The sequence below is a fragment of a genome, unplaced genomic scaffold (genome assembly GCF_019419815.1).
Source record: "Pyrus x bretschneideri cultivar Hongxiangsu unplaced genomic scaffold, Pyrus_bretschneideri_v1 Contig4, whole genome shotgun sequence".
Taxonomy (NCBI): domain Eukaryota; kingdom Viridiplantae; phylum Streptophyta; class Magnoliopsida; order Rosales; family Rosaceae; genus Pyrus; species Pyrus x bretschneideri.
The window spans coordinates 11,857,892-11,884,364 of NW_025999723.1; the positions used below are offsets into that span (position 1 = coordinate 11,857,892).

Genomic DNA, 26,473 nt, shown 5'->3' on the forward strand with positions numbered 1-26,473 from the left:
GGCGGAGTTTGATTAAGCCACACAATGAACAGCTTAATTTGGTATCGAATTTGCCATGCACGAGATTTGAACCTAAAACCTTTCATTTCTAAGCAAAAAGAAATACCACTATACCGTAACACTGAATGTCAATTTAGAATCTTTACTATTAAATTACCAGAACCCCCATAATGGCCGGCATTTGCTTGCTGTCAGATATCACATGTTATCTTATGAATGGTCCACCAATCTCAGAAGCTTGCTGCATATGTCACATCTCATAAGATTGCTGTCATAAGCTTGATAAGAGCACCAACCACATGGTCCAACAATTAATCTCGATGTCATAAGCTTCATGTCACTGTTGTCACATGTTAGTTTTAGGAAGACAGATTTACACATTACAAATTACTTCTTTAACAATTTTTTAATTTTTTAATATTTTTTATATATTATTAACACTTGATAGAAAAATATTAAAAAATTAAAAAAATATGAGAGAAATAATTTAAGATATGTAAATATAATCTCCTTTTTATGAATGATTTAGCTTGGACTAGAATTCAAACATTTGTTAGCACTACAATTGAGAAATTTCAGATCTGATTTGTATAGACTGTGTGACAACAACTTATTATCAATGATCTATTATTTATAGCTTATTTCAAATTCTCAACCCTTAGGATAAATATCATAAAAAATATTTTGTACCATCCCACTATTTACTCTTTTTTTGCCGATTGGAGTATTGGATATCAATTTACCTAACTGATATTTTTTTTCTAAGCTTTATACCTTTCTTTTTCTTGATGATCTATTTTTGTTACTTTTCTCCTTCGGTGTGGTACACTTTTTATTGGTTAACCATATAGTTTGTTGGCGATTTTTTCAGATACTTGGAGCCTTTTGGTACCTTTTCTCTATTCAACGAGAAACAGATTGTTGGCACCAGGCATGCAGAAATACTGCAGGATGTAAACCAAGTTTCTATTGCGATGACAATGTTCCAATCAATATCACAACATTGCTTACTGAATTCTGTCCCACAAGTCCCATAAATTCTACGGTATTTGATTTTGGAATGTTTTCCAACGGAATTGAGTCTGGTAACACCGGACCGATAAATTTTTTGACAAAGCTCTTTTACTCTTGGTGATGGGGTCTCCTAAATCTAAGGTTTGCTTTTTGAGCTAACGAAAATTTTATGACGTTCCAGAGTATTCAATATAGTATTGATGTCTTGAGTAGCCCTAGTTTTTTTTTCCGTTTGGCAGTAATTTTGGCACCAGTCTGCAAACAAGTTCGTACGTTTGGGAGAGCCTCTTTGCAATTCTGATTTCCACTATTGGGTTGCTACTAATTTCTTATCTTATTGGAAACGTACAGGTTGGTTATCGATCGATTTCCCTACGTGAATTGTTTTTCCCGCTGAGGGACGCATAGGTAGGGTTAGAGTTGTGAAATTAGGGTTTTATTGACCCAAATTACGTATGTTCTTTTTATTGTGAAAACAGAATTGTCTACTGTGGGAGGAGGAAAAAAAAGTGCAAGAACCGAAGCTGAAGATCATAGAGGAAGGTCTAAGATTGTGGGCCTTCAAAAATAATCTCCCTCAACATTTGGAGAAAGAAGTCATAAAAAACATAAAACAAGCAATTGAACTAGACAAAGATGCAGATGTCGAGAATCTATTCTCTCTGCTTCCACGGCGTACCGGGCGAAATCTAAAGCGTTTTCTCTTCATGAATCGAATGATGGCAGTATGTTCCTCGATAAAACTCAAACTCGTCTCTCCTCTTTCTCTCTACACACACATATCTATAGGCAGGGAGTCTTTCTTAAGAGGGAAATCAAACCAAATAAAATTAAAAGAAGAAGGTGCCGCCTAATCAAGAAAAATGAACTTTTGTATGATATGATCATTCAAACGATTGTCCCTTGGCACCTCATGCATTGCCTTCTTAGTTCACACACACGCGCACGCACGCACATATTATTGATCAGTTTATTAATATTGTAAGCGCTACTATGCAGATACCAAGGCGTAAAAATATGGATGAGAAAGTTCTGAAAATGATATGTGACTATCTCAAGCCAGTGGTCTACCCTCAGGATAAAATCATCCGTCGGATGGGAGAACCATTTGATAGCATTCTCTTCGTTACTTAAGGCACTGTGTGGGTTTACTCGACTACTGACAGAAGTCAGCAGATCGGAAAGATGAAGCAATTCCTTCAGAAAGGTTATATTTATGGAGCCGAAGAACTTCTGAGTTGGGCAACATCCCACAGTAGCAGCCTCTCCTTTGTCGACCTTCCTTTCTCGACGGAAAATGTGAAATGTCACACAAAGGTACAAGGTTTTGCTCTCAGCGCTATGGACTTGCAAGCTATAGTTTCCAACTGCGGACATTTGTGGAGCCCTAGTAATTCTGATGAGGCGGAGGTACCTCATACCACTACTTTAGTGCTAGTGTAGATAGGAGCATTGGCCTCCTCCCATTCTGCAACAAAAGTTACAGAGTTAAGAAGCGTGTGACAAGTTTAATTTATTACCATTTCTCCTCAGTTTTCAATTTTTAAGTTAAAAAAAAAAAAACTATTTTACTTGTTTGTTTCTTTCTGTTTTTCTTAATTAATGTAATAATATTTTACATTAATAGTTTGAGCTAAGCACAAAATAGGTCAACTATGATAATTTAGTATCAAACACATCATTCACGAGAGTTTTTTTTTTTTGAACAAAAGATAGTTAATAGGGTGGGGGAGTTGGCAAAACCACACAATAGAATAACCATAATGATGTGGTTTAAATTCGTATTTGGCGAGAATCGAACCTAAGACCCCTCACTTACTAGTGAAGAGGAATACCACTAGACCGTAGTATTAAGTGGCCCCTCATTCACGAGAGTTAAACACAAGACTTTTCATTCAAAAGAAATATCACTAGATAATAGTGCGAGTTGAACTCTTCTGAATAGAAAATTTGACTTTTCTCCTCTAAGCTCAACTTTTTCACATAAAGCCAACAATGTTCTTTATATTGGCTAAAGCTTGGTGATTAGGATCCAACTAAACAAATTTCCTGATCAAACTTGGAAGTGTCAGATAGTATCGTGCCGTTTAGTTGGTGGATGATAACATTAGTAGCCCCTTTTGATCAGTAGCATATATACTCGATAAAGATACAACGCACTACCTACAGGTCAAGCTTATTAGGTTGATTTTTGTTAAGGTGAACAAAATCTACATGCGCAAAAATCTGATTGAGCATTAGGACATATGGTTATATGGACCATAAGTGGAAGGGCCTGAATTTGCGAGTGTAAATTTGAAACCCCATAAGGCATACGGTTGAGGAGGTAAACGGCAGTCACGATTGCATCACCCTAAGATTAATGTCCAGGACCATGGATTTCAATTATCAAAACTCTGACGATCTCTAGAATATGTATGCTCTTTTGTTGTACCACACCATTTTGTTGCGGTATATGTGGACTTCTTGTGGATAATGTTTGAATTTCCAATTCACATATTCACCACTGTTATTCAATTGGCGTACTTTATATGACTTGAGAATTGAGTACAGTAAACATCTTGTTCAAATATATGTAACTTGTTAACATACTTTGAGACTAATCACTACTACGTTTTACTATTTGCACGACGAACGAAACTTGGTCGCACAAAGTGCATTTTCGTCGCACAAACTTCAACGCGACATAAACTTCGTCGCACAAAATCCGTCGTGCAAAGATCGTGAAGAAAGACTTTGCACGACGAAAATAATCATTGGTCGCAAAAACACAGCACGACGGTTTACCCTTCGTTGCACAAAATGTTTAGGAACAAATGTTTTCGTCGCACAAAATACCAGGATACATACGTGGGATGACTATTGTTCGTCTCTCTAAACTTTGCACGGCGACAATTGATTATTGCGCGACGAAACCTTGTTTGTTGCTTGAGTTTTGAGGGACGAAGGATTTCGTCGCGCAAAAAAAAAAAAAAAAAAAGTTTTAAATTTAATTTTATGTTAATTTTTAAAAAAAATTTGTAATAAAAATAAATTGCTTTTTTTTTTCCGGTAATAAAATTAAATTGCAATTAAGAAATGTAATGAAGAGAAAAATAATATATTTAAAAAGTAATACAAATGTATGTACTATGTACAAGAAAAATGTTTAAAAAGTAAGGAAGTAAAAATCTAAGAAAATAATGCAACATAATCTACGTGGTCGTCTTGCAAAGGCGGCTGCAAAGTCTCGAGGTTGTCGACATGGGTAGAGGTCGAAGGGGCAGAGGTGTGGCCATGCTCGGGTTGGAGGGGCTCCGAGGTCGATAGGGGACGTCAATCCGGGTGACGAATGCCAAATTGACTGAGGGCCTGTACAAGCTGTGACATCTGGCTCCTATACGAGGCGAGTTTAGTCCTAAGGTTGGCCACCTTTGCTATCAAAGCTGTCACCTGACTATTTGACTGCCATGATGAAGGGGCTTTAAGTTTCCATCGCCGGGCATTCCCCATCCCCCTACAATATGTCCCTGGCCTTCGCTCGAGAGTTTGATCTAAGGTCTCCGTAAGGATTTGAAACATGCATCCTCTAGGGGATCCACAAACTCGAGCAAAGTATTAAGAGGAAGTTGGAGGCGAACTCCTGAAGAACCAGCTGCCTCTTCTCTATCATCGTCGTCTGTGTAATATAACATAAAATATTAATTAAAACATTCATATAATAACGATGAAACTTGAATGCGTAAGATAATAATTAAAATTAAAGAATAATTACATGAAGGGACTCGCCCAACTCATCCCCAGGATCGAACATAAATGTCGCTAAAGACATCGATCTCCGGGAAATTTGAACCCCCTGAATAGAACAAGAGAAGAAAAATGTTAGTACGAAAAAAAATAATAATATTAATGACATAAAATTGAATATAAAAAACTTTTATTATTACCCGGCCACCGCGCCTCCATCCTATATGAGAAGGGCCTCGAACCGGAATGGTGGAGAAGAGTCTTCTTGTCCCTATTGCTCTTGTTAGCTTTTGCCTTCTTCTGTTATACAAAAAATAAACGTATTAGTTCAAATTGAAATGAAATATAAAAAAAAAATCAATAAACATTAGTAAAAAAACATATAATAATTTTAAACTTAATATAAAAAAAATACCACATAGCCAAGCTCCTGAAAATAACCGCAGAGCCCCACCCAATTATCCTCCCAACCCTCAAACTCCTTCGGGCAACCCTCCTTAAGAGTGACCTGCGAATCATCAAATGTCTGAAAATATTGGTCCATGTCGCTCTTCCAGTGTTTGTACCGTTCAGGAAAGAGCCTGTTGATGTACAGCAATGACTCGTTGTTAATGTCCTTTAAATTGTAGTTCGTCTATAATGTAACAAATTAATTACATACATTAAGTAATATAAATATATAAAATTTAAAGGAAAAACAACTAAAAGGTAGGATACTTACCGACAACTGTGAGCGCACCTGCGTCCTCATCTTGTCTGACATCACCTTCCAAGACTTCCATTTCATAAGGCAATAGGTCTGAGTGACATGACCAATGTCGTGGCCCAATGTGCTATGCTACTCCGCTGTTGGTGCAGCCTGATGCCGCTTGTCGTATCCAATACTGATACGGTCGTTGTTCACCCGGGTGATCTTCGTTGTCTTTAACTGGCGACAAGGTCCCTGGGTGTTCCTCTTGGCTGCAAAGAAATATAAAATTAATGTTAACTCAAAACTAATAACAAATCCTACTAAAATTTCGGCATAACCTCCCTATAATTAAAACATTTCCTAAAACCTGAAAATAACATAAACAATATATAGTATCCAACAGAATGATCACAACTGTTTAATAAAAGGTTCATAACGATGATAACAATAAACAATATATATATAATAACTGTTTAATCCATAAATGAAATAACTTAACAAACTGAACCGAAAATAACAAAACTAAGTTAACCAAATTGTTATCATATTTCATATTTGGTATTCCTTATAAGGTTTGTACTTTTGCCGACATTGTATGCACTATTACAAAATGTAAATATAATCCAACTCCGCAATTTGCATAAGTAAACAACAATTACTTTTAGTTCAAGGAAGCATATGCATTTGAAAAGCACAATGATACGTCCGCTTTACACATTTTCTTTCTACTTACCTAAATAACTAACGATCGAACTTAGAGCAGTTGGAGGTCAAATTTTTGAACAAACTTAAACTAGTAAAACTCGGAATTAAGTAGAAAAATTGAACAAAAATTTTACCAAAACCCAAAGCAGTGTTATTTGTATTGAAAAGGAACTCTAGATTTGAACAAAATATTTATTTGTTTGTATATGAAAAACAAATAAATATTTTCACTATGAACAAAGATTCGTAGAAAAATTGGAATGGCAGGTTCTACTTTACGCCCATGTTTTGGTCCAAAGCAGCTACAGTTCAAGGAAATCTTTACCTTGATGTGACCCCGACACATCAGTAATGGATGTCGATGGTGTGTCGAGCGTGCGGGGGCGACGGTGACCACGTATGTTGCTTACAGGTAGCGCCATTGATGAGGTTAATTATGCCGGTGCCCGGGAGACCATAGGACCAACTAGCAAGTGGTTCATTTATGCAGGAGCAATGGTAGCTGACGGATGAGCCGGGTGAGGCGAACGGGGTGCAGTCGTCACCGCCTTATGACTTCTAATAAGGTTTGGTGTTTGCACAATTAGAAGAAAAAAAAATTCAATCAGTATCCATGAATCCCATCACATGCCAAATTATGTGGCATATCACTCACACTAACCCCACACATAACTAAATCAAGCATTTGAACCATATATATACCATTAAACATCAAATAGACAATTAAACCATAAAAGCATCTACACCTATATGCATTTCCTTAAAGGAGGAACAAAAACCAATCCACTTACCTATATGCATTTCATTCAAGGAGAAACCAAAAAGCAATCCACTTACCTATATGCATTTCATTAAAGGAGAAACAAAAAACCAATCCACTTACCTATATGCATTTCCCCATTCAATTAAACAACAAGAAAACAAAAGTATATAGGTACTAGGAGACAAAATAAATTTCGCTCATTGCACTACTTGAATCTGGATTCTAGACAGTTTTCCCTAGTGCACATTTTTCTTTAAATTTGTTTAGATGACCAAAATATTGATTGGGTTCATTAAGTTGGTATGAGACTCGGGAATCTGGTACTCAAAAAAAAAAAAAAAAAAAGAAGAAGAACTGAGAACTAAGATAAAATGTATATAAAGAGACCAAGATGGAAAACCTATTACGGAATTTTAGACACATCAAGGTGTCTGTTGTTCTTTTCTGCCAAGACTAATCTCAAAATCTGATAGAATAGAAGATAATCCATGGAATTATACACAACTCACAAGTGAAAAGCACCTTCAAAACCAACTTCATTCGCATATGTGCCCAGCCCTACCCCTACGTATAAGTAAGCAACACACATACCCTTGACCATGAAACTAACTCTTCCATTTTCTTTACTAGTAATATAGATTCATCCCAAGCCAAATTCATTCAAATAAAATAGGTTGATGCATCTTTTAAACTGCCATCCAAACTTTGCAATGCAAACAGAAACAACGGACATTTTCATGTGAACCCACACTTCAGTCACCACAATGAAACTGCATTTTGAACATGCACCCAAAACAGATTCAGCAAAAATTCTAGGATACTTCTAGTCGTTAGATCATAATTGCAATGATGGAGAAATCAAAGCGCATTAAGGACCCAATGCATGGGTGGGGTTTTTTGTACCCTCAATCTGTAGACTCTTGACAAATAAATGACCAAAAACTGCATATATATAGCATAATACCTTCCCAAGATATCCCAATAGTTAAATAGTCATGGCAATTGAAGAGAAAGACAGATGAAATGTGTTCATGCTCATAGCAATGCAGTTTTGACAAAAGCCAAAATGGAGTTTGATGATATCCAAAAACAGAGAAGGAGAGAGAGTCATTAAAGGCAATTCGCCGTTCTCAATCTTATCAAGAGTTTTCATATCCTTCCTACATTCACCCCACCCCATTCAATTAATCCCATAATTCTTCACCCATCTAACAAAATTATGTGGATTTGGTGGGATTGTTAGGACCACCGAATCCCCTAAAATATGAAAAATTGTAAACCCTAATCCCTAAAATGTAAACCCCAAAATCTGAAAAATTGGAAACCCTAATTCTCTAACCTAATGGTCTATAAACTGGAACCCCTAATTCCCCAAACAAAAATCGAAATAAATTAATAAAATTTGAAATATTTACCTTGTTAACGGCAGGGGCCCCCAGGGGGGTGGGTTGGGGGGGGGGGGGTGGGTTGGGGGGGGGTGAGGGGGACAGGTTGAGAGGCCGAGAGGTACGGTGAGGGTGTGTCAGGGGAGGAAGAAAGACTATGAGGGGGCGAGAGGAGGAGAGGGTGACAGAGAGAGAGGGTGTGTCGGAGGGAGTTTACCAAAGACGAAGAGGTGAGGGGAAAAGTGTCTGCAAATTCAGTTTAATCCCAACTTTCTTGCGCAACGAATACAAGATATTTGTCGCTCAATAAATTTAAATTTTCACCAAATTATTTTCATGTGCGCCCAATTTTCAGCTCATTGCACGACGAATGCTAATTAATTGTCGCGCAAATGCCACTAGCGCAATGAATAATATTTTCTTCGTCGTGCAATAAGCTGAAAATTTAATTTACCCAAGTAAATTTTTTAAAATTTATATTTATTCAAATAAAACCAAATTATATATGACATAAGATAATTAAATTACAAAAAAATTCATTTACTATGTTTTACATGGCAAGTCGTAAATAAATTGCATTATTCAACGTCTGAACTATAATAACTTTCGCTATCATCACTTTCGATCTCCCAATCCTCCTCTTCCATAACTACGTCACCGTCGTTGTTCGGGCCCACTGCAACATCGTATCGTAGAAGATCACCGAGGTCAATTGTAATTGACTGAATCGATATTTCGATTGTGGACACTCTTTGTATCTGAAACGGTTCTTGGATAAGATTTGTATCTCGAAGTGTTTCCGCATCATTTTCCATTAAAGATTCTAAACGTTGGTCAATGATGTTGTCGACGTTGCAGTCAGTTGGGTCTTGTTCTTGTATAGCATACACGTTCATCTGATCCATCATCTGAACAACTTTCCAACCTCTCTCGACTTTAGGGTCATCTAGATATACAATTTGTTTTGCCATGTTTGCCAAAATGTGAGGGTCGTCATCATACCAAGTTCTGTTAATGTTCATAGATAGTAAGCCATGGTCAATTTTAACACTTCCCTGCCTATTTGGGTTTGTATCAAACGATCGACACTTAAACATTATAACTTGGTATCGGTCTTTGTAAAGCAATTGCACTACAATTGTTAGTTTGCCATAGAAATCAATGTCCGTACTTTCGCCTCCACCTGGGACATGGACACCGCTGTTTTGCGTACACAACTTGTCATCTCGTGTAGTCACCAAAAACTTAACGCTGTTAACATGGCAACCCGAGAAAAATTCTGCGCGAATCGGGCTAAACGCCAAGTTATATAACTCTTCACTGTAAGTGGGGGAATTCGATGCTTTCAATTTATTCACCTAATATTATACAAAAACATTCACATATTAATTTCATAAATTAAATGCTACAATATATATGTCAAATACAAAACACTTATAACTTACATATTCAAGAAACCACTGTGGAAACAATTCTCGGTGTTTCTTGGCATAAAAATATGATGGATGTTCTTGCTTCATCATCTCTTCATGCTCATCTAAGTATGCCATTATCTCATCATAATTGCTCAGTACGGACCAATGCGTTACCTCCATGTCATTTTTGGAAAACGACTCTCTTCGTACAGGATCTCCAAAGGGTCATGCGTTTTGGGCAAAAACAAAAAGCTTCTCCTTTCTCACACTCTCGTCGAAATTGTACTGAGGATGATTGAAAGCCATCTCCACATGTTTTAAATACATTCCACGGAAAGTAAGAGACTCATATTGAACCCAAGCCTCTATAATTGATTATTCGGGCTTCGCCCTGTTGCGTACACATTTTGCAACTCCCCAAGAAGCTTGTCAAAATAAAACGATACAAATTAGCAAGTGTGGGCTAATGATGCATAAACAAATGATAAGGATTATATATCTTTCTATTAGATACATCTAGTGATAGTTGACAGGACCAATCAACAATGCCTCTTAGGGCAAGTGAACCATCACGTGGATCATACTTGTGAAGAAAGCTAAAGGGGATATCATCTCAAACTTGCATAGGACTTGGACAATGTCATGATGCAATTGATTAATGTCCGTCTTTCGCAACACTCTTGCCGTCAGTTGGGAAAAAAATCTGGACAACATGATTGGCTTCACTACATCTTCCGCCAATAGGTGTCGAATACCCACAGGAAGTAGGCATTGCATAAACACATGGCAGTGATGACTCTTTAGTCCAGCAAATTTACCCTTGTCAACATTCACGCAATGCGCGATATTAGAAGCATACCCATTGGGAAACTTTACAGACGATATAAACTTTAAAACTCTTTTTTGTCATTTGGTTTCATGGAAAAAAAACGCAAGATCCCTTCTAGCTTTACCACTGTCCTTATTCATCCATAAACTTCTTCGTATGCCCATTCTTTCCAAATCAAGACGAGCTTTGATCATGTCCTTTGTCTTACCCTTGATATCTAGAATCGTGCCCACCAATGTGTCAAAGACATTTTTCTCAACGTGCATAACATCGAGGTTGTGTCTCAATTTTAGTTTCGACCAATATGGGAGCTCAAAAAACATAGGCTTGTGCGTCTAGTTCATATGTGTAGAAGGTCTAGTCCGAGTCACTGTTTTCTCGAACAGAGCAAAATCTAAACGGTTAAGTTGTTCCAAAATCTGATCACTGGACCATTCTCTAGGTATGAGGCGATGTTATATGTTCCCGTCGAATTATTTTTCCTTTTCTTGCCACTCGTGGTCCCATGGCAACCATCTTCGATGACTAAGGTAACACACTTTTCTAGCATGCCAACCAGATGTTACATCATCCTTGCATACAGGGCATGCCATATAACCTGTAATGCTCCACCCAGAAGCCACTGCATATGCGGGAAAATCATTCACAGTCCACATAACTGCTGCCCTTAAAGTAAGCATCTTCCCTGTGGGCTTATCGTATATGCGCACACCGTTTGTCCATAAATCCTTTAGCTTATCAACCAACAACCTTAAGTAAACATTGATTGACCTACTAGGATCCTCAGTTATCAAAAGAGTCATCATAATATTTTTTTTTTTCATGCATTTCCAAGGCGGCAAATTATATGGGAATATGAAAATCGGCCAAGTGATGTGGTGTTGGTTTAGAACCCCGAACAGATTGAATCCGTCAATGGCAAGTCCCAATCTAACATTTCGGGGATCAGCAGCAAACTTGAGGAATGTTCAATCGAACTCTTTCCATGCCTCCCCATCTGCAGGATGCCACATCACATCGTCGTCTACCCATTTTTCCTTATGCCATCTCATGTCTGTGGCAGTATGCGTTGACATATACAATTGTTGCAACCTAGGTTTCAAGGGCTGTTAACGCATGTCTTTTTGTGGGATCTTAGTCGTTCTATTCTGAGATGTCATTTTGAACCTCGACTCATTGCATAAGGGTATTTATCCAATGTTTTATACTCGTTGTAGAATAAAATACAATTGTTTTTGCAAGCGTGAATTTTTCATAACCCAATCCAAGACCATTCAACACCTTTTGCGTGTGTTTATGGTCTTTCGGCAAACAATTGTCCTTCGAAAGCATTCTCTTGAAAACACCCAAAAAGTAATTGAAACACTGGTTCAACATACGATACTTTATTTTTTTCTGTGCATTAGTTCCACAATGGTCGTGAGAACGGATAAGCCCTCGCATCTTGGGTATAACTCTTGGTTGGCATTTTTTAATAGTTTTTCATATTGTTCGAACTCTGCATTGTCCATTGGTGTAGGCACGTCATGTTTCCCTTCCTGATAGGTGTTTGTCGATGCAAATGGAAAAGCATCATTTATAATATCCATGACTTGCTCATTAGGATCCATAATAGGTTCAACATTGTCCATTCTTGTGGCGTTTGAAGACGAAGCATTGTCAAATTGTTCCCCATAATGGTTCCAAGTATTATATGTCTTAATCATTCCATTCCTTACTAAATGAAATCGAACATTTTCAATTGTCTCCCTCAACGTGTTGTTACACCTCCTACAAGGACACCGGATCCTAGTTGCACCAGAGTTATGTGTATCTGCAAAGTCAATAAAATCCTCGATTCCATCCAAGCATTCATCCGCGCATTTATTCGAGTTCTGTATCCGCCTCATGTCCATAATTCTTGGAACCACAATCACAATACAACAATCACAACTTCATACAAAATCATAATGCCACCTTATGCCTTTGGTAAGGGCCCTATTCCATTCGGAAATGCATAGTCATTTAACGTAATTTATGGTTACATCATATTAGATTTCGACATGGATGAATTTCGTCAGTATCTCGATACAGTTCCTCAGGTGTACGACGTAGATATAAAAAACTTATGTACCACCCGAAGAACGTATAGAGATGACACCGAAATCTCCACAACCGAAACCTAATCCTTCAACCATATACTACGCGTCATAACTGTGCATTCCCAAATTGTCCAAATAATGGGACAATTCAAGAATTAATTGGACCGCAATCATGCTTTCGCATCCATGCGCGAAATCCAACGAATCCTCAAACGGGAAACTAAGTTTTACTAAAAATAAAAAACAAGTATAAAGTTAATTTCAATTAACTCCGTACATCACAAAACATATTTGTACGTCATGTACAAATTGAACAACATAATATAAATATAATTTCACAACACAATATAAACATAACAAACTAAGTTCAACATAATTTAATTAATTTTATATTTTTTAAAAATAAAATGAAGAAAATACCTTCTCAATCATTTTCCACCAGTCGCTAATCACACACAATATCCCTATAAACAAGGAAATTAATAACGTTAGTATGAATTTACATTAATACTTTTACAATAACGACAAAAAACGCTTACTAGACACACCGAAATAACTTGATCAACCTAGACAAGAAGATGGAGGGAGTATTAGATAATGAAATAGAGAGAAAATGAAAATGATGGATGTTGGATTGCGCAAAATCAAAGGGATGAGTGCAGAGGCATAATCTGCAATTTTTTTTGCAGTTTGCCTTTGCATATGTCTGAATCCAGATTAAAAAGTTCACTTTTGGATAAATGATTTTGCGTGACGAAGAAAGTCTTCGTCGTGCAAATATTATTTGCGTCACAAAATAAGAATCATTCGTCGCTGAAGTTTACCATTTTTTAATTTTATTTCCTTTACTTTACAATTTATTCTTTTCAACAAATTGCGCGACGAACAAGATCTTATCGTGCAAATGATATTTGTGTGACAAAAAAAAGAATTGTTCGTCGCGCAAGTTTACCATTTTTTATTTTATTTTCTTTGCTTTACAATTTATTCTTTTCAACAAATTGTGCGACGAAAACTTGTATTGTCGCGCAATGTATATTTTTTATTTTTTTTTTATTTTTTCTGTTTTATTTGTATGTATTATAAATTTTTACTTTATTATAAATTCAAAAACTCAAACCTAATTAAACATTAAATTAATTAACAAATTGACTATCTCAAATAGAAATTATAATTAATTTAGATATTAATACTAATCCATATAACATAAATTTATTTATTAAATTTAATATAAAGTCCACAAAATTTATTTATAAAAAAAAAAAAAAAAAAAAAGAAAAAAAAAACCCTCCTCAACCTCAATCCTCCCTTGCCCACAACATATCAAACTTCCACTACCAGAACCGCTGCTTGAAAAGCCCATCCATATAAATCTGTTGCTTCTCATCTATTTCATCAATATCCCAATGAACCTACATTAATGCCAATACAATAAATTAGTAATTTAAAAAATATTACGTTTTAACGAAAATAATTGTTCATTATTCACTACAAACTTACCGAAAACTCCTCCAGCATGAACTTCTTCAACTCCTCAGGGACCTTTTTCCAAGACTCAAACTCGGCAGAACAATCCCTCCAAACCAAATTCCCAATGTCATACACAAATTCGGCGTACGCCTCAGCCATATTTTTGCCTCCAAAGTACGGCACTTACTTCCGTCGATACTTCTTTGATTGCACTATAAGTTTTTTTGCCGGAACCTTCTCCAGAATTGGCCATTCTTTTTGAAACAATTTTTTTTTTTTTTTAAATCTTAGGGTTCTGAAAATGCGTTTATATAGCACTAGGATACCTTTGCACGACGAACCCATTCGTCGGGCAAATCTTATGTTCGTCGCGCAAATCCCATCATAAATGTGCAAGAAATGGGAAGGTTTGAGCGCAGTCTGATCGTCCTTTGCGAGACAAACACTTTGTGTTCGTTGCGCAATGACATCTTAAGCGACGAAAGTATCGTTGCACAAAATATTGCGCAACAAATGAAATGATTGTAATATAAAATTTACGTAAACATAGATAGATATCCATTTTTACGTAAACTTTATAATTACAAACAAATATTCACAAATTATTTAATACCTTAAATATTTATTCTAAAATTAATTAATACTTTAAATATTTATTCTATAAATAATTAATACCTGAAATCTTATTCTACAAATAGTTAATACCTTAAATATTTATTCTACAAATAATTAATTCCTTAATCCATACAATTATTTTTAGCATAAGTATGATATTCATTGAAGATTAAAACCACATATAAACTAAGGATAGCTACGGTGCTTACATTAGGTCTCAATAAAAAAACACAGTAGGAATTGAAACCTAATTAAGTCCAAATACATAAATTAAAAAAATTAAAAATTAAAAAATTTTTAAAGAAAACCTTAAATTTAATTATTGTCATACAAAACATAAATTTTAAACTACTATTTGGACGATCCTGGTCCATTCCACAAGACTTCATAACGCCACCGATTGTAACCTTCCTCCAACACATCCTCTAGCAACTTCATCAATTGTTCTTTCAGTTCATCATCAAAAACATACTTACACTGTTACACATATATGCAAACAATTAATTCCAACATATAACTAAAAATTTCACAACCTTAATTATTGATCCATCAACAATATACTTACTAATAGTTTATCCATCAGCCTTCTTCACATTCGGAGCACATCTTTCTAAGAACGCCACTCAGCAGTGGGACAATTATTTCCCATAGCTACAGCAATCGCATGAGCAAACTCAAAATGCTCCCTCAAATCATGCGGGTTAGCGTCGCGCACACTCTCATCGTTGTTTTTATTCACCATCTCAACACGAACAGAATTGTGAAGAATAAGGAAAACAGAATTGTGAAGAATAAGGATAGCATAAGCGCCTATTTATAGCAAAGTTAGGATCTTGGTGCGATGAAGGCTTTGTCGCACAAACATCTATATTAAATGTAGTGATAATTCCTCTTTGATTCACCTGATTCACCTGCATTAAATGGTCAAAACTGACTGGAACTTGTGTGACGAAGCATTGGTCACGCAAATGCCCCATTTTCATCATGCAGGTATTTCACACCAAATAAAATTACCCCGCGTTTTCTTGCTGACTTTAAGTGACGACAACTATTATTCGTCACGCCAAGTATTCTTCCGCGACGAATATTTTCGTCGTGCAAGGTTTTTATTTTTATTTTTTTTATATAACTATCCTTTCTATTTTGTACGACAAATGTTGTTTTCCGTCATGCAAGTGCGTCTTGTGCGACGAATTATCATTTGTCGGGCAAAATATCGTCGCGCTAGCTATTTTTTTCTACTAGTGAATGGAAGCTGATTTTTGGTTGGTTGTGTTAAAACAAAATCATGGATATAAACCGAATCTTTTTTTTCAATTTTCTTAAATTAATATGTGAAAATTCACATGCATACCAGTTCAAGTAAGTTATTGTGTTTGGTTCACAATTCTTAAGAATTGAGGGAATTTAATCCTTGATGGCTGCTTGCAACTTGCAAGTCTATGAAAAGATTGATGTATTTTCTCCTCTATCGATTTCTTTTTCTTTCTCTCGCAAACTTTGATATCGGCATGTGATTGTGAAGTGATGGTACATGTTAATTAGGATCCATGCAGCTAGCTGAGGCATAATTTCTCATTTCTATGTTTAATTACATTAACTGACACACTCATACCACATTCATAAATAACTACAAGGGCCTTTCAATTTTGTCACTAAAATTGTAATTAAAAATAGTCTTCACCCCTCTAGGACTTCAAAAGTTTGAGGTTGATTGATTTATAAGGGACAATATAAAGCACACATATGTATACATGTAGTTGCATATATACGAATGACTTGAACATGTTGAGTGTTATTCTTCAGTTGTGCAGGCAGGAAGGTGCATGCGTCAGACATGGCCTTCTTTGAGCATTACAATGGGTCTCTTGACCGAACTTGAACATTAGTGTCATCAATATCGTATTGGGTAATGTTAGTGGGATCAAATTTTTATACCAAATTTTGTAAACCAAATTATATGGATGCTGATAATTAGATTATTACTTAAGTGTTGATTAACATGTTTATTTCCTATTGGCGACACATCATTTGGTTAGCAAATTTAGTTTAACAATTTGGTCTCTCTAGCACTATCATTTGTATTTGTTTTCCACAATTTTCTAACTTCATATCTGTTAAAATCTATAGAGAATCCTAATTGTAGTCGATGTTGTGAGAAGAATTGTTGATTACAGTAGCCAATAGGGATCCCTTGATTTTCTTTCTTTCCTCCACTTGTATCCAGCTGGTATGCAACACCCTTTGGTACGTTTTGAATACGCTTCTTCATTTTACTTGATAGCCAAGAAACAATAATCTTTACATTTATACAGATTGGGGAAAACCACTTTTTATTTTCTTTGATTTTGTAGTATATACTTTATAACGCTTAGGAGGGTGCAATTATTAGTTACCTGACACATGCTGCGGCAACCATTTGGGTAACTTGGTGGGAAATGTGAGTTTTCTTTGGCCGCAAGCAATGTGGGTTGAATATGCCAATCCATAGAAAGTGAATAATATTTATTTGAAAAGAAGTGGTAAAGGGACTCTCTTAAAGTAAGATTCTTCATAGATTCTTTTGCACTTCACATGTTAACGTTAATTTATGTGCTAACATTATAAAACATTGTGTAAAAAACATAATTATAGTGTCAAAGAGTCCATGAAAAGTCCTAATTTTCAGAAAGTCTCACGTTCATTTCTCTTATTTGAATGTAAAGATGATTTTAGCTGGAATTAACAAGTGGTTTCCTTCATGCTCAAGTAATAGCCATTTTACTAGCCGTCTACATCAAAATTAAGCAATCAATATGTCCACTCTAGCATCTACAAAAAGTTGAGAGTGCAAATGTGTTTTATCAACCACTTATATTTTGAAAGCATATTCTAAATATATTTACAAGGTTATTTGTGACACGCCCCAACTTGGAATGTCAATTAGAACTCCGAATCGAGTTGTGCTGATCTACACCTGCAAAGTGACAAAATCATAAAGTGTAGTGATGTGGAAAATGTGAATAAATTTAATCTTAAAAGTGCCTAATTATAAGAGTGCGCTGTGAGTGGGCATGAACCCATTTCACACGTGATTACAGAGCATAAGTAAAGTACAATAAAGTAAGATAAGGATTATACCATCATAGGTAGCCACCTATACTGAGATATGCCAAGAATCCTCGTCAATATAGAAGCTTAACTACTAAAACCTAGAGGGGCGAAAAACAGAAAGGTTAGTGGGCAAAAACAAAGCTTTAGAAAACACATTTCTCTTTTCTGAAAGTAATAACCCCTCACTGTAAAACCCGTATAGTTTTCAGAAAAATAATACTACGTATATACATACGAATACCAATGCACAAGGCCAGTAAAAATTGAAGTATGCCATGCCATAACGTTTTCGCGCTAAAAGATGTAAGCCAAGTGAAATCAATACAAAATAATATGCGAGTCGAAGTCACCTAATGTGACCTGTACGATTGGACATGTAGCTCGTCAATATATGCCAGCACACGAGTCGGAATCATCTATTGTGGTTTGTACTACAGGGCTGGATGTAAATATGTACACTCAAGTGCTATGATCACGTGAAGGCTATACGAATAATCGCGGGTCACCTACGAGTCGAAACCACCTATTGTGGACTGTACGACAAGGCTATCACCAAACTTGGATCTGAGTTGAGCGTGCTATGCGGGAGGTGAACATCACGTGAAAGACCGTGCCCTGGCCTCGGGCGGGAGCACTAACGCGGGGGTGTAGCAATGATGAGATCTAAATGCATCTATGTATTACAATGTGCCATGCAACCAATACCATCACAATATACCACGTGAAGCTTACCTGAGCCTCCGCAGCATCAAACGATATAATTCACGATTTATAATAATGCAATACTTAAAATGTAACTCATTTATGACATGGCAAGCAAAGCATAATTCCATAAAAAACGTTTTTGGAAACTAAAAGTATATATATTTATATATAGAAAATAAATGCCCAATCACCTGAGGTTCGCGCTACAACTCTCTAACACGAATACAGAGGCGTCTCGAACAATCGACGCTTAGAACAAAAAATCAAATCACGTCTCAGAATTCTTATCAATAGAACACATAACTTACATAAAACACATCCCCAAGGACGTTCTACAATGATTTAAGACCCATTGACCAAAAGTCAACCGTTGGTCAAAGATCAATGGTAGGGTCCACAACCCTACGTAACTCGATTAGGAAGATCTGCATCTCAGATTTTTTTTTTATTCGTAACTTCCAAAGATTCACATTATGTTTCTAGAACAACATCCTAAAGTTTCAAAACGATTCAACGGTCGGATCTCCGCCAATTGCTAAAATTAAGTAGCGACCGACGTTTTATTTTGCGAGCTTACAAATCCAATTCGAGAAGATCCGTATGTCAGATTCCCGATCCATAAGTTCCTATTGTCCTCAAATATTACATACTATAATGTATTTAAGTTTGGTGACGATCCAAAGGTCGGATTGTCAATTCATATAAGGATCAAGTGGCGATCTCAACCAAAACTATGTTCAAACGATGAGATTTCATCAATCAAACTTCACATATAAAATTGGGGTATCAAATTTATCCTAGGAAGGTCAGGAGGGGTCTCGGCCCATGCGTCACCGTACACAGCGGTTGGCCGTCCTGACTCGCTAGAAAAATCAACTATTTCTAAAAATTCTCAAACTTCACAAAAATGAAGATCTCAATGAGTAGAGAAAATTTCATACTTGTGACTAAGGCCAATTTGGCTGGGAAAAGCCTCGAATCGCCATGAACCCGTTGGAAACCCTTGAATTTGGGTGTTCTTAATTTGACTCCAAAACAACTTCGACGCCCTAACTAATGCATGGGCTTTGTTCTTGTAGTTGAGGGAAGATTTTTGGTGGTGGTGGTTGACAAGATTACCTTTGGATTTGAGGGATTGCCACCCCGAAGCTCCTCGCACCCATCGGTGCATTTCTCCATAATCACGAACCCAATCTCCTCGAATTTGGTGTGGAAAAGGTAGAGGAAGGGTCGAGATGATAATTGGAGTGGTAGATCGTCTCAATTCGTTGGAGAAACTCATAGGTCACCACTAGGTCACAGGTCAAGGGGAAACCAGTTTGGTTCCCCTCCTTCTCATCTTCCTTCATTTTTCCTTCTTTCCTATTTTCCCATTGGTTCTCCTCCTTTTCTCCTTTTCCTCATCGGTTCGGTTCCTCCCTCCTTTCTCTCCTTTATTTTCCATCTCCACCGCCCAACTTTTCTTCTCTTTTAATCTAGGCCACACACATAGCTTTCTAGATTTTGCTCCAAAAATAATAAATTTACAATTTTACCCTCGACTTCATTCGTTAATAACTCCTTCATTATAACTCCAAATTACATTCCGTTTATGCCCACGTGTTCGTAGCGACGAGCACTTCGAAGGTACGCCAAGAAAATGGATCTTACGTGACTCGACAAGGCGGTCAACAAAAGTCAATGCATTTGCCTCGAAGGGTATTTTCAAAATTTCACATTTTTAAATTATAAAAACCGTAATTTTTTGGGACAGGTCGCTACAATTTGCTACCTTTGTAATTTACTTTTTAAGTAAAATCATAGAAAACAAATACAAGGGTCTACCATTACAAAAATGCAAAACCTTCCTTTGCGTTATTTGATAACCATTTTGTTTATAATTTTCGGTTTTTTTTTTTTTTTTGAAAACTATGAACTGAAAACTTATTTGATAATTAATTTCAATTTTCAGACTATAAATAAAAAATTGAAAATTACTTTTTTGGCTTTTCAAAATTTAGCTTTCAGTAGTTTTTAGCTGCCAAACAAGTTTTTTATTTTTTTTAATAAAAATACAATATTTTTTTTTTGAACAAATGATATTATCTACACTAAAGGATGGGGGAGTGGGCTAAGCCTCACAATGGGTTAGTACTACGATCTAGTATTATTCCTCTTCACTTGTAAGTGAGAGATCTTAGTTTCGATTATCGCTAAAGGTGAATTTGAACCAGATTTTTGTTAGCGCATTGTGAGGATTAGCTCACTCCCTCACCCTTTTAGAGTAAATAATATCGTTTGTTAAAAAAAATATATATATTTGGCTCTCGTGATCCAGAAGGAAAAGAAAAATGATTGTTTTTAGGGCACCGGTTAAACGAAGTCCCTTGATACTCTCAATGCTACTATGTTTAATTAAAATGAGTGGGAGATTTGTGTTAAGTTTCACAATAAATCAACGATAATAATTGAGCATCAAATTTGTCATCTAAATAACTCGAACTAAGATTTCCAAGTTACAAAGTAGGGAAAATATCACTACATCATAGTGCTAGTGATTACACAGTTAATAGTATTTAAGTGTTAATTACTTTTTCGTGTGTTAATTACATTTGTTTGGCCCTTAATTATAATCTTTATCTTTTAAAATGTAACAAAAACAAACTCTAAAGTTACAAAGTATTTGCACTATTGGCTCTTCCGTCAAGCATAACCTTTGCTTGTGTGACAAGTGAATCAACAGGTGTAATAGGAACAACAAACAACTCTTGACCAAGTGTTGACGGATGGTAACAACAAGACCACTCTATTACTTGGCAAACCGCAACTAATTGGTATTATAATAAGTAATTGGCTTTATAACTAAAATAATTTTTAAGATTGTATAACTTCTCATTTAGTTTTTGAGATTAAAAATCGATAGAACTGGTTTCTGAATTTGTCCACCACAACTATTTTGGTTATTCCGTAAAAAATCTTCGTTAAATAAGGAGAACAAGATAAAAATACCTTAATTTTTGTCAAATCATTATGGTCCTCTGTTTATTAAATTAAGAGTATTTTTTGATATTTTTGTCCTTATTTAATTAATAGAGAGTTTTCACGGAATGACTAAAATGATTGATGATGGACAAATATAAAAACAATTTATGTCGATTTCAAATTTAAAGAATCAAAATTAGGAATTATGTTAATCTCATGTACCACTTCTACTAATTTTTAACATGTTCTAAAGTGAAGGAACACATTGTACATGCCCTCAACCAAATAGGCATAAATATATAATCCAGTGAGATTATATTCACACATCCTAAATTACTTCTCCTACATTCTTTTAATTTTTTAATATTTTTTTATCAAGTGTTAGTGGTACGTAGAAAATATTAAAAAATTAAAAATATGTAAGAGAAGCAACTTGGGATTTAAGAATATAATCTCTCTATAATCCATATTCCATACCCCGACTATTAATGTTCGAACTGTACAAGCACGAAGGCAGGAGCCGACAGCACAATAAAAACAGACCACCCTCAAATCTCAAGACTGTTCAGTTTCTTTCCTTTCCATGTCTTTCTCGTCTCTGCCATATTTATTGCTTGACCCCTCCACAGTGGAGGCTAACTCACTCCCTAGAAATCTAACATTACACTCTCTCTAGCCAGTACATACCAGGCCACCGCCCAGTACTACCGAGAAAAACAAGTAACATTTTCACATGAAATTAACATGAAACAAAAAAGGAGCAAACAAACATTAATAATATATGCATCTTATTTACTGCTACCCTCAATGTGTCGTTTTACATTTGTGTTCTTATCCACCTATGTTTATCACCCATTACAATTGTTTTCTTAAAAGAAGCTATGATTATCGGTTGTGTATAACCATGTGCATGTTTATCCCTATTGTTGGACTCATCACATGACTTATTGATTAAGATTTTAGCTCTAATCGTATGTGTAATCACGTGTTTATCACTCATACACATAACATATCAGTTAGGCTACATTTGGGAAAGACTTCTAGATCCTAAGGGGTTGAGGCAAGTTAATCATCAACATATTACAAAATGTTAGAAATGAAAATTAGAAATGCAGGCCACATGAGCATACAAAGGTATTTTAGACTACAGGGATTTGTAATGATTACAAAGACCTATGTGAGAGGAATTTGTAAATAATTTCTTAAAAAGTCATTGGCAAATCATTTTTACATACCTTTGTAATGGTGATGCAGTGCATTTTTAATGTCTCATATCTAATGTTTTGTAGTGCATATTATACTTCTTCACTTGAAAATCCCTTGTCGAAATAGTAGCCTTATGATTAAGTCTTTGTGGTTGTATATAATTATCTAGGTGTCTATATATCGTACTATACTCATCACATAACATATAACGAAAGAGACAGAAACATAATCTTACACAGCCTATAATTTTATCAAGTCTTGCCTACGTTACTTATGTTGTGTACACTTTACTTGGACTACTCATTTGTCATCGATCTCAAGTATTTATGTAGTGGTATAAATGTTTGAAGCATATGAAGAGTAGAAATAAATGTTTATCGCAATGAACTACAGAAGTTCCTAAATGCATGCTGGGAGGATCCAAGACTTGCACCACGCCATGTAGATTTTATCGCAGCATATTTACATGAACATGTACAGCTGATCACATTTAGTGGAAAAATGTTTTATTGTTGTTTTATATTTATATGAACATGTCACATGACTCTCACGTATGCATTTTCTGTCCAAATTCAAAAACCTTCTTCTTCTTTTTCTAAATGAAAAGAAAAAATAGAGTTCGGTTATAAGGTACATACAAATACTAACAAATGGTATGAGTTTTGTAGATGTAAATTTCCGACATATTCTCATTTGATAAAAATGCACCTACAAAATAATAATGGTAAAGTACAAAAAACTACCTCAACTATTGGTGTCACGACACTTTCATACCTCATCTTACGAATTTGTGTTAATATCAAACCTCCGTCAGTTTTTCTGTTAGTTTTTTTATTAAATGCTGACGTGGCTTAAGATGGGCTCCACTCCTTAGTCCAACTGGATTAAAAAATAATTAAATATATTTTTAATAACTAAATATTAAAAAATTAAAAATAAAATTATTTTTTTATATTAAATTGTGGGATCCACCTCTCTTTCTAGCCTCTCTCTCTTCTCTCTCTCTCTCTGGGCAACCCTTCCCTCCCATCCCCCAACCTTCCCCCTCTCGTCTTCCCCAAACCCAAACACCCCAAACCCAGATCTTATCCTGCTCCCGTCTTCTATGCGCCGATAACTACCGCCATTCTTCGTTTGACCTCCCCCGTCACTTCAACCTCCCTCGCCACTCTCCCTTCGACCTCCCCAGCCACTATCGCTTCGACCCATCCCCAAAATCCTGAAAACCCTTCCCACCCATCCCCCCAACCTTCCTCCACCACCCTCTTTCTCTCTCTCTCTCTCATCTCTCTCACTCTCACTTCTCTCTCTCTCTTCTCTCTCTCTGGGCAACCTTTCCCACCCATCCCCCCCTAACCTTTCCCTTCTCGTCTTCCCTAACCCAAACACCCCAAACCTAAATCCCATGAGGAAGATCGATGCCTTCAAGCGCGAGCTTCCTCTCTGCATGTTCCTATTGAATGATGGTTCGTTTTTGTTTCCCCTGGAAAAAAAAAATTTAAAGCTTTGATTTCAAGTACATATTTTCCTGGCTTTTCACAGCTTTTTGAAAAATTTCGGGATATGGGTTTTGGATTTCTGATGATTTCGATTGATGGGTATCCAGACATTATTTAATTTAATTCGATTTCATTTATGGGTTTTTGGTGTCAATTGGTTTTGGATGATGGGTTTTGAGTGGCGGTAGTGATCGGGGCAGAGAAGACGGGAGCGGCGGGGGAGGTCGAAGCGGTTGATCAATGGTAGAAAAGTCAAAGAGGGGAAGAAATTCCGTGAGGGACGGCGATGGGGGATGACGATGGTGTAGAATGGAGATGAGAAAGAAAATAGAGAAGTGTCCGGAGATGGAGAAGATGCCTCTGGTTGTTTTGTTTGGGGATGTGACCGTCACCTCTGGTTGTTCTGTTTGGGGATGTCGCAGCAGCTGCGAGTGAGGTAAGGGTTTTGACACTAAAGGCGTCATGCTGAAGGCGGAGGTGGAAGAGTTAGGTGGGGGTTTTGTTAAGCGTCATGGCGTCGATGTGGTGTAACTCTACGGAGAGAGAGTTTGGGGTTGTGGCGATGGTGGAAGAGGAGGATTGTGGGGCTGTTTGGTTACAGATTTTAATTTGGTGAGGGTGATGAATTTGTAGGGGATAAAAATATTAAATAGAAATATTATTTAATTTTTTAATATTTTATTAATTTTTTTAGTCCAGTTGAACCAAGGAGTAGAGCCCATCTTAAGCCACGTCAGCATTTAACAGAAAAATTAACAAAAAAACTGACGGAGGTCTGATATTAACACAAATTCGTAAGATGAGGTATGATATTGTCAATTTTAAAAAATGAGATATGAAAGCGTCGTGACACCAATAGTTGAGGTAGTTTTTTGTACTTTACCCAAATAATAACATCTAAGATTGAGGCCAAAAGCCTCACACACCCACGATGAATGGGAAGGGGGCTTTGGCCTAAGAATCTCTGATGTCAAAGTTATAATTAATAAAAAAATGTGTTTAGGTGTTTATGGGTAGCAAATGACTTTGCTTTTTAATGGGATAATAGAGCTATTTATAGGGGAGTTGCCGTCCCTATTTGGAGAATAGTGGCCGGCCATATATGGTGTAATTGGGTAAATAATTGCAAGATATTATGTGAAATAATATCTTGCAATTAACATGACAATTAATCCTAAATTAAATAAGAAATTTGGGAGTTACCTTTTGAATAAGGATTTGATGAGGAGTGATGAAAGATATTTGAATAAATACCATTTTAATCACCTTTGACTTTTCCTTGATTAAGCTGTTATTATCCGTTGCATGCGCGTGAGAATTCCGGTGTGTGTCGAAGGTAATTTTGTCCTTTTAATCCAAAATTTTATGTGTCACCTCCATAATTTTCTTAATTATTTTTTGCTGCACAAATTTTATTCAAAACTTAACAGTTGACTTTTTAAATCAGGATAATTAACATGAAAGAAAAACTGGAATAAAATGAAGTAAAAGATCATAAAAAAATTGGAATGAAAACACAGCAGTAAGCATGCATCATGGACCATGGTTCCAGTGCAAACCAGACCAAAGAGTAGGAAGAGTATTGGTTGAGTAACATGGAGCGTTGGCAGAAACTTGACTTTGAAAGTTTTCATTTCATCATCACATTTATTAGATTTAGACTGAATAGAGACTCTGCACTACTTTTACCAATTTTGACTTCTCTCTGATTCTCCTCTGCTTCCTCAAAACCACAACCAAACAACAGATATATATGGAAATTTATTCAGTTACATTTTACAGTGGGACTTTATATGCTAAAATATATATTATTCTAGTAGTAATTATGTAAATGGAAATTATAAGTAGTGGAAAAGATGTACGACTGATTTAGTGCATTTCAGATCAGTGAATTCCTGCATGAATTGGATTCTGGCACGAATAGCGTTTTGTACGACCTCAGAAATCTTTCTTAAATGGAATGATAAGTTTGATTCATGTCATCATTTTTACTACTTAAGACGAATTTCAAGCGTTAGAGATCGTTCAATGGGGTCAAAAATAGATTTTAATTATTTTGGGTATTATGTACGTTCCCGTTTTATTTCCTTGTGTTGTTAGAGTTTTGTGAAACTATTTAAACAATTGTATTTCAATTATCTTTTCATTCTATTATCAATAAAATTGAGAATTTTTTTCACAATTTTTAGATATTCCAGAACTTTATCCAAGCGATGCAAATAGTTTCAATCTTTCCTTCCTATATATCTCTACTGAGCTAGATGGTTTTTTGCACACCTTTGGAGGGGACTCGAGTGATGGGTTTTAAGATTCTG

The 26,473-nt window shown here is 36.0% G+C and overlaps 1 long non-coding RNA gene across 1 annotated transcript; it reads left to right on the forward strand.

The window, feature by feature from the left end:
• On the forward strand, positions 1-2,561 carry LOC125468968. The gene is made up of 4 exons (XR_007251306.1): positions 1-1,155; positions 1,254-1,365; positions 1,494-1,739; positions 2,014-2,561. It is a non-coding gene; the product is annotated as an uncharacterized LOC125468968 (long non-coding RNA).
• Positions 2,562-26,473: the final 23,912 nt, after the last annotated feature.